The sequence below is a fragment of the Lonchura striata genome, chromosome 2 (genome assembly GCF_046129695.1).
Source record: "Lonchura striata isolate bLonStr1 chromosome 2, bLonStr1.mat, whole genome shotgun sequence".
Lineage (NCBI taxonomy): Eukaryota > Metazoa > Chordata > Aves > Passeriformes > Estrildidae > Lonchura > Lonchura striata.
This window is the reverse complement of record NC_134604.1, coordinates 62,772,123-62,782,221: the sequence shown is the minus strand read 5'-3', so window position 1 is coordinate 62,782,221 and position 10,099 is coordinate 62,772,123. Positions and strand designations below refer to the sequence as shown.

Below are 10,099 nucleotides of genomic sequence, written 5' to 3'. Positions count from 1 at the left end.
AACCTGTCCTTTGGCAGCTGCTGCAACTTTCACTCTTTGTACCTGGCTGCAGGTGAAGTCCACAACACACTACTGTGGGCATATTCCTCAACATCCTGCCACGTGTCTCATATGAGGACAGCAATAATGTGAGATATGCTGCTATTCAGCTAGCAGTGAGAATGTCAACATATAATTTAGAGGGCTTGAAATGGAAAAGAAAATATAAAGTTGAAGGTAGTTTTTATTGTTCTTGCAGCCAAGATAGTCTAGGGCTGTAAGTGTGGTGAGGTCTGGAAAGAGGCCATATCTTTCCCAAGGCCAACAGACATGTTTGGGGGGAAAACAAGATAACCTTCCTCTAGCTCAAAACTGTCACTTCTGGGCTTTAAAGTTCTGCATATTTCACTGCAAAATCCTGGAAACTCTATTCCCAAGCACAACTGTCTTGCTGCTGTGCTCATCATAGGCTTACAGCAGAAAAAGGAGCATGTGTTCAGCTGCTGAGCACTGCACAGGGTTGTGCTGTCACTTCATGATTAGAGGAAGCACTGAACATGTCAAATACTCACGAGCAGGAAGGGCAGTGGGGAGAGAAGAGGTGTCTCCAGCCCATTGCTAAATGGTGTCATGCTTTGGCAATGCTTTATTTAAAAGGCTCAGGAAAATGAGGGTTTTTATAGGAGTGGAAGCATTGGAGAGTATACAGCAAAATTCAGAAGCTGTGAGTGCACCAGAAAGATTTATCACTGGGGGTTTGTGTATTTCTCTGACATCAGGACAATATTTTAATATGCCTGGTACAAGATGCATTGAGCCAATTGCAATCTCCCTTACTCTCTTTATGTCAGATAATAAGTTTGGTAGCACATTCCAAACCCATCTCAAACATTTTTCAATGAAATTCAGAAAGTAAAACATCTAGACACACTACACCTAGATCAAATTTCCCAGTGAAAATCTTCATCTAGTGCAACCACTAGAGCAAGAATGCCAAAAAGATTCCTCTGCTGTCTATAACTTGGGCCTGTTTTGAAGGCAGTGTAAGTGTCTGCCTGTGCACATCTGTGTCTTTTCTCTTTGAAAAGCTGAACTCCTTGGCCAGAGAAGCCAAATGAGATAATGATCTCAAAGTTACCAGTTTTTCTAAAAGCCACATGAAAATAATTGGCCAAACAGAAAAAAGAAGACACATACACAACCTCTACAAGAACTCAGGCTGAAAGTGGGGCCGTGGTATGACCCTCCATGTTATTATGCCCCCTGACAACCACCCTAGAGGGAAGAAGCAGTAATACTTCAGTAGGGAGAACAGCTTCAACACCTCATTGCACTCACCTATTACACAAATCCACCCCCTCTCAGCAGCCCTAAAGTTCAAGTGATTCCTTATGGACATTAGGAATGTGCTCATTTTCGGGGCATGGATCTACAGATGTGGTTTTGCTGGGGAGCTCAGGGCTTCAGCCCTTTGAGTCAGCAGCCAGCTAACCACACTCTACTGACTCCCTGACCTCAAATGCCCACTGGGCAATCCCACCCAGTATCTGCAGGGAAAAGGCATATGTGAAGTGAGCTGGGTGTCTGGCTAGTGAGAGGGGCTGGAAAATGACAGAAAAATAAAGGGGAGCAAAAAAAGTCAGGGCAGAAAAGAATGTCAAAACTTTGGTCTCACTCTGCAAAACCTGTAAGAACCTTCTGGTATCGAGTCACATGAAGGGAAAGTGGGTGGCTCTTGAGACACAGTAAAAATGAGATTAACTCACCTACTAAATTCTCAGTCATCCTCCTCTTATAACCACTGCCAGGAAGTATGAATAACCAATCTAAATTTAAATAGGACAAAAAAGAAAATACTATACAATATGACTAGTCCACAAAGAAACCATGAATTTGCTCTTTTAATAATTAAAAGCAATCCAACAAGTTTTACAAAGCACTCATCTCTTGTTCATTAAATAAAGCACTATCTTCACTGCCCATGTATGCCAAGTGTGCTGCATTATCTGTCCAGATAATTGCATTATTTTTCCCATTTGGATGAAATTGCATTTTGTGAGACTGACAAAGTAATTCCCCAAGTGCCAGTTATTTCTCTGCTTAGAAAATACCATGTACAATTATTCCATTCATGGAAGAATGGAAATGCTTTAACTACCTACTTGCTCATATTTTGTAAATTATGGAAGAAAAAAATAATCATTGCCACTACCAGCATGAGACAAATGTTTTACTGCATATGACCAGGGCTGGCAAAATTTCCACCCCAAGCCCATTTGAGTTCAACTTGGGACAAGTCTTACAGATGTTTTTTAGGGCTTTTTTTTTTTTAATTCTTGCTGTGCAGAACCAGTATACTCCTATAGCTCAGCTAAAGGCTGTGTGCTTTGACCTTCAAAACCAGATTTCTAGATATCTTCACTCTTGGATATTTTTAATGTGTTTACTTCACTGAACATTAGAAATATTATTGATATCTGTGTCTCAAGAGCTCTCCTCCAGATTCTGCCTGCAATGTAGTTCTCTGGGAGCCATTTGGAGAGAAACCATTCTTTATCCCTTTTGGCAGAACTTTTTCACTCAAGTCAGTGAGTGTTGATACAATGCAAAGTAAGTAAAGGTGATAGGAATGGGTTCACAGGCAAAACTCTCCATGAGTCAAACTGTCCCCCAGCTACCACATTAAATTGTGCTGATAAGAGGTGAGATTGCCAGATGCCATGGAGAGGGGTTTGGCACATTAGAATCTGATAGCATTTTTCCCAGACTTGAGTGTGGTCCCAGATCTAAAGTCCATTAAAGCCTTTTAATCACTCTGGATCTGGCTTTAGGAAAGCAGGGTGTTGTTGAGTTAGTATTGAAACAACCCAAGTCGTTGAACTGTCGTGCCACTGCGATGGAAACAAAGGAGGAAGTGGAGCTGAAGGGATTTCTGAGAAACGTCACAAACCAGTTAAGTGGGCAGGAATTGGACAACCTATCAAGCCACATGGAAAGAAACTGCTTTCCAGAGATATGCCACCTACAGCCATTTTGTCTTTCACTGCTCCAGTAATCAGATCCATACATACGGATTATGCTACCGGGCAAGAAAAAGGACATCATTCAACAGTGTCCATAAATTACATAATCAAAGGAAAAAAATGCATCTGCTTCTGCACCACTATGCGCAGCAGTTCCTGACTTGAAATTAACAATGCATTGCTTACTGTGCCTAAATACTGAACCTCAACAAGTCCGATTTCGTGTTAAAATCACAAACCTTTGCCTTTTATCAGAGAGAGAAAAGAAAAATTAGCATTCTCTTTTTCATGTTTCAGAACAGAAGTATGAGCTTTGAAGTCCTGTATTTGTGAAAGAAACCATCGTAGCCTGTTAAAATGAGCTTTTGGTAGTGAAAAGGTTAACTAATTTGGTTTCCCCGATAAGTTTATCTATGATCAGAACTGAGTCATACAGAAAATACTCCTACAAGATTTGACCTTTTACTTGTATCCCACACTGAGATAATATACTTAAAATGGATATCAATAAGAACTTTGTTTTAAAAAGCATATTTAAAATAAATTACTTTTAAATAACAGAAACTGTTTTCAATTAGCCCTGTTAAAGGAAATCAACTAGAAAGTTATGTATGCTTTTTTATTTTCTTTATATAAATTATACCCAGGAGTCCTATGATAGCAGCACTGTACAAACTATGCACTACCTTTATATTTATTTCTTATCAAAATAAACTTAACAAATTAGATTTGTTTTTACAGCACTTTATATCCAATAATGACAATGTTGTATTGGTCCCAGGATAAAAACAATGAAAGTAGCAGCTGAATGGTATTTTTATTAAGAGTTAACAAAAATGTCTTGTGCAAACAGAGTATATAAAGAAAATTAATTCCATAATTCCTCATGATGAAGGCGTTTTTCTCTTTTTTCTTTTTTTCTCACAATATCAATCTCATTTGGAAAGACTGTTTTGAGGGGAAAACTTTAAGTTTTAGCATGACTTACTCAGCAAAATGATATGGCTGAACTTAAACATTGCTGACTGCTAGGATTTAATATTAGGACCTGGCAAATGTTTTGATAACTTAATACTTTTTAAGAGAAAACTTGTTTGTTACTGAAGATTTTGGGAGCCCAGAAGAAACATAATCTAAAAAAATAACAAATAGGAAGATCCAAAGAGATGTTCCTTCTTTTTCCCATTTTTTTTTCCATTTCCTCTACCTTAAACTGGTTCCTCCATGCTAGCATTTTAGAAGCCTTTTAACTGGTGGTAGATTCAGATATATCCAAGATATTTACCATACAGCTCAGCAAGAGTCCACATTTTCCTCCAGCAGTGGAAAAATGGCAGGGCTAATGGTCTGAGGTTTGTTACTAAAAATGAGTCCTTATACCAAAAAAAAAAAAAGAACATTATTTAGAACATGTGGTTTGCTGCTATTAAGTTAACAGTGGGAAATCTCATTACTTTTAATTTTATTTTGTGGTGGGATTGTTGTTTAGACTGAAGCAGATTTTGTCTTGAACAGAGCCTCTAATCCTACCTTACAGTCTTCTGTTCAGCAAGTCACTCTCTGCATAGCTTGGCTAGATGCATGTTTAAAGTCAAGTGATGAATTAAAAGGTAAAAAGGAAGAAAAATAACTTTTCCCCACATGTGCCCCTGGGGCTTCTAGCAGGCGCTCATGTGCTATCTTCTCCAGCTCTTGCTCTAACTACAGGAGTTGTCCAATAAAGGTCTTGGTTTAAAGATGCTTTTTTAGCAGTACTAACTATGTTTCTGCTTCTAATGCAAGATTTGAGTGCTCTGCCGGGACAAATTAGAGGTTGGGCAAATTCTAACACCAGCTCCATGCAGGAAACACCGTGGAGAAGCAGAGGTGTACAAAAAGTGTGAAGTGGTCTGATGGCCCAAGGGCTCTGAATATCAAAGGGGTGAAACAGAGAAGAAAGTAGTGGCTTGTAAAGATTTCTAGTCCAGTTTGTTTTCAAATTTTGGAAGCAACTAAGCTGACTTCTGAATTTTGATTGAAGCTATAATGATTTAGAGTAACAGAGAATGAAATCTGGAATTTGAGGGGAAATTACCTCAAAAGAGAAGCCTTGTTTAAAGCCTGCATGCTATATATGCATACATATATATATGTATATATTCCTACTTACAAGTTATGATGACTCAAATCTAAACTCTCCTGGTTTAAAATACCAAGTGAGATTCAGTCACGTAATATTTGTGTTCCACCAACAGTCCAATGTTTTGGGTTTGGTTTTTTTTGTAATATGTGATCATACTATAAAAAGTTCACTCTTGTGCAAAAGTGAGATATTATATTGTAAATTCCACTCACATTAAATCTTGTGTAGATCAAGTCTGTGAGCTATATTTCAATACACCCTTAAAATTTTGTACTCAGCCCTTCCCCTTGCACTTTTCTATACCAGCTCACCAGGAAATTTTGACACATGAATAACCAAAATACATGCATATAAGATCACTGATTTTTTTTTTCCTGAGCATCACTCTAGTTCTTCTCAACTAAGTTGCCAAAGTGTGAAAGTTACACCTAGAAGCCTCCTACCTTAGCCCCACTGCTGCTGAGGTCTTGCTTCTCCATCAGTGATAATTTAGAAAACTCAGGAGCTCAGTCCCTCAGTATTTTTGGGGAAAGAAAATGGACCAGCTGCCCAGCAAACAAAGGAGTTCTGACCTGTCTGAACTCATAAGTACTCAGCAATGCTCTGCTGAAAGTGTCTGTGTCTCTCACAGTTTAACCCCAGATGGCAATCAAGTACCACACAGCCACTTGCTCACTTCCCCACCTGCACTGATGGGAATTAGAAGAAAAAATAAACCTCTTGTGTTGAGATGAGCAATGATTGAAACAAAAGAAAATATTAAGATAATAACAATTGCAATGAAAATATATTGAGGATCTAGGGGGTATGCAAATAAAACCCAACAGAAACAAGTGATGCTCAATATATTTGTTCACCACACACTGCTCAGCCCACCCCCAAGCACTGATAGTAGCTCCTGACCAAACTGCAGCAGTTTTATATCCTGGACATTACATTCTGTGGTATGGAATATCCCTTTGGCTACTTCAGATCAACAGTCCTGGCCATGCTCCCTCGAGATTCTTGTGCACTTGCCCACTGGCAGAGCATGAGACAGTGAAAGTCCTTCAGAGTAAGAACTACTTAGCAACAGCTAAAACATCAGTATGTTATCAACATAATTCTCATACTGAATCCAAAACAGAGCACTGCACCAACCAGCTGAAACCAGTTCAATATCAGTGCAGCATCAGTTTGTTGTGTTTCACTAAAACTTTACAAAAGCTGAAAACAGAGCAGAGGACTGCTCACTGCCCCACTGTGAATAAAAGCAGACCCCTTGAGATGAGAGGTATGATCTTCACAAGGGCATGAGTTCCTGCAGCTCCTATACAAGTTAGGAAGAGCAGCAGGTGTTCAGTACCCCTGAAATACCAGGTTTTTAACTCAAAGCACATGAATGCTTGCATGACCTCCAAGTGCTGAAGTGTCTACTCTCATTTTAGGACTAGGAGCCATTTAGAGCATTGATAAAGATTTGGGAAATGAGTTCTCAGTGCTGGATACAACTATGAAAAACAGGCTGAATTTGGGTCTTACCACAAATTTCTTGTTCTACAAAAGCTCAATGCAACTAGCCTAGAACTGAGAAAATTTCATCTTCTGGCAGATGTCAAAGGTATAAGCCAAGACAGACAATGAGAGCAAGACCTTGTTTGAACAGAAGGTGAAGCTTTAGAGCTGTACTGTTTATCTGTGCCATGGGGTTGTGAAACCAACTCATTTTTGACATCTCTCATATGTGCAATTGAAAAGTGAACTTGCAGAAAGGGGTTATTTCAAGAGCTGAGTGAAACTAGCTTGCTCAGTTTGCAGAGTTTGTGTTAACTTTCTTGTATTTTCCTTCATACAGTTCTATACTCCAGGAGTTTTGTTTTGAGTTTTAGCTTCAAACAAAGCAAAAGTGATTGTAAACCACTATATTTTGACTTTTCATGTTGAAACTGTATCTCACATAGAAAATTTCAAAAGCCAAAGTGCACAGGACTGGTAGCCTGGGGTAGTTCAGCCTGTGTTCAAGCTGACTAGCTGAGGGTCAGAGACAAGATCACCCTACATGCAGTGATGCTGTACCTGGCTTTTCTGTGCAGTTCCATTCTGTATGAAACTACCCAAACCCATCCAATTTTATGTCATTTTCTTCCAGGAATAATAGAAGAAGCTTATAGGCAGAGTTGTCAGATTGAATTAACATTAAGTAGTGGCAAATTAGTAACTTCTAATTATTAGATTTTTTTTCTAGCTAGGTCCAGTAGGATTATTATAAAGGCATTTTCAAACAGAAATCCAGACATACAGATAGCACTATTTTCTGCTAAATGAATGCTAGTTGTTTACCTGTATCTTACCAGATATGATTTGCCAGAAACAGCATGGCAGTGTCCAGAAACATCTTCATGAACAGGTTTCCTTTATTTTTCACATTCATGTTCTTAGCAGCCCTTCAGCCCAACTGTTAACACATTGGAATATTTTAAATGGACACAGAAAATAATTTCTGTCCATTTTCCAACAGCACTTATTATCATATTTCCATGATCATCATTTAACTTTTCACTATATTAATAAGATAAATTTTACCTAGCAAGAAGCAATCTAAACCCTCTAACTTGACAAAAATATCCTGTGCTTATTTCTCTTTCTAGCCATCAAAGAAAGTCACTGCAACAACCCCGGGTATCAGCATTTTTCCTGTGTGATTCACTTACACCAAGCAAACCCTCTAGACCTACAGTTTTCCTTTTTTGAATTTCTGCTTAACCAATATGATTAAGAGGTCCCCTTCTCTGTGGGTGGTGATCATGTCAGTATACCACCGCCCAAATAACCTTTCTCTATAGGGAGATGCTAACATTTAACTCTTCAAATTTAAAACACATGTGGTTTGGTCTCATAACTGCACTCTGTATTAACTGACTTTTGTTATTAATTTGTATCACTAAAAATCTTAATGAAACCAGTTATTGGAACTGGTAAGTGCAGTAAACATCTAAAAATTGTGTATGAGTTAAGATATTTAAATGCTGACTAAATATTTTCCCCAGCCATTGTAAACACGTTTTCAGAATTGCTGATGACACCACTCTGCTCATGTTCTGTGTAAAGCTGTGTCTCAGAAGAGTTGTTCTTTCCGGCCCAGTCCAGGGAACAGAAGCAAATGGTTTCTATCTCTTACCTTCACCTTATCCAGAAACATAAAGTGACATTCAAGTGCTGCCTACATGAGACCGCCACCAAGAAGAGCAAATTCTGTGCGCTTTGATTACTTCCAGTTTCCCTCCTGGTATTCCCTGGGAGAGGCACTGCTCCTGCACAGGTTCTTTGCATGCATTACTATCAGGTGACCACAAATATACAGCTGCCAGTGTAGAAAAAATAGTGGCATTTGGGAAAAATACTCAGGGACTTCTTGTTCAAACAACACAAACCACAGATTCAATGGTTTCCCCAAACTAAATTGTTCCTCAGTAAAATTTAACACCACTGCAAATGTTAAAATGGATTAGCTCTAAAACTGCAATTATATTAAAAATTATTGGGGGAAGAGGTGGAAAGACTGTATAAAATCCTAAAGTGTTTTCTGTAACCTCTAGAAATGAAACAGTTTATTTAATACTTACACATATGATTTTGGTAGTATTTATATAATTATATAATTATATACATTGTTTTAATTATACATTTCATGCTTTATCATATAGATGTGTTATTTAATACGTATAAAAATGTAAAAAATTATCTTCAGAACAGCATTTTTTAAAACAGATACCAACTCCCAGGTACAAATTAGCACTGCCTTTTTTTTTTTTATCTGAATTCTGTTGCAAGACATAAACTGTATGTTTCACTGCTCAGAATACCCTCCAGTCCCCTGAAGTAATATTAATAAAAGGAATGTATTTTCCCAGTCTGTCTGGGGAAGGGTGCAGGGGCTTGCAAATTATATTTTTAAACAACAGTCATCTGAGGATAGTTCCATCACATCAAGATATTCTGTGGGCCTGGTCACAAATTTCAGAGTGCTTAGGTTGTAGTTCTCCAGAGCTTTCCATAATGTGAATTCTTCCCCATTTCACAATCTTTCATGTAATTCCTAATCCATAAACTCCTATCACATGTCCTGATATTTGGAAAAAGCTTTAAAAATGCCATTACACCCCCCTTACAAGACAAATGATTCCTCATACTCTCTGTAGGAGTTTTCTTCCACCTTCCTTCAAGCTCTGATTCCCAGTGATCAGAGATGAGTGACACCAAGGGTATCTGTTTCTTATTTCAAACAACAATTGCAGCCATGCCTTGGGAGTCCATCCTGAAAAAGATTGATAAATACCTAAAAAAAAAAAAAAAAAAGAAGAGTATATGGAAACAGTTCTCTCTCTTTCACACCCAAACTGTAAAATTAATATTATACATCACTAACTCAGATGTTATAATTGCTCTGTCCATCATTACTTTTTCTGCAACAATTTCATTTCTTTAACTTCTACAAAAGTAGTCCAAACTCCTATCAATCATAATGCTAGTGAGTGATTTTAAAAAGTTCACAGGAAAGTGTTCTCTGTCTACACAATCCTAATTAATGCCTGTGGTGGATTTTATCCAGAATTCACTACTTTCCATTAGTTTTAATTTTATTTTAGGATGAGTTATGTATTTTATACATATACAGTATATAATTTTTATGTATTATATGTAACAAATTGCTCATTATAACATAACAATTCAGAAATGTTCAACCCCACATTGTGCAATTTATATATAACTATACTGACTAGTATAGTCAAGATTTTTAACTTCCCTCTTATTCAGCAGACCATGAAAACTGGACCTGGTTAATAGAAGTTTCTAATTGTGTATGTAATTAGTGCATTCTTTAATTTCATTTCTTTAATTAAAAAGGGATTTTTCTTTTAATTAAAGAAGTATTTCTTGTGTCTATCCAAGTGTCTTGCTACCTGAAATTACCACTTTCTTCAGGAAAATTAGTTTG

At 37.6% G+C, this 10,099-nt stretch overlaps 1 long non-coding RNA gene across 1 annotated transcript in view; it reads right to left on the bottom strand.

Moving 5' to 3' along the window:
* Nucleotides 1-9,331: 9,331 nt before the first annotated feature.
* The window catches only part of LOC110468564 (uncharacterized), a 39,756-nt gene continuing 38,988 nt past the window's right edge, over nucleotides 9,332-10,099 (bottom strand). Inside the window, exon 5 of the long non-coding RNA XR_013339490.1 lies at nucleotides 9,332-9,418. This is a non-coding gene — a long non-coding RNA (uncharacterized LOC110468564). The remainder of the gene's footprint in view (nucleotides 9,419-10,099) is intronic.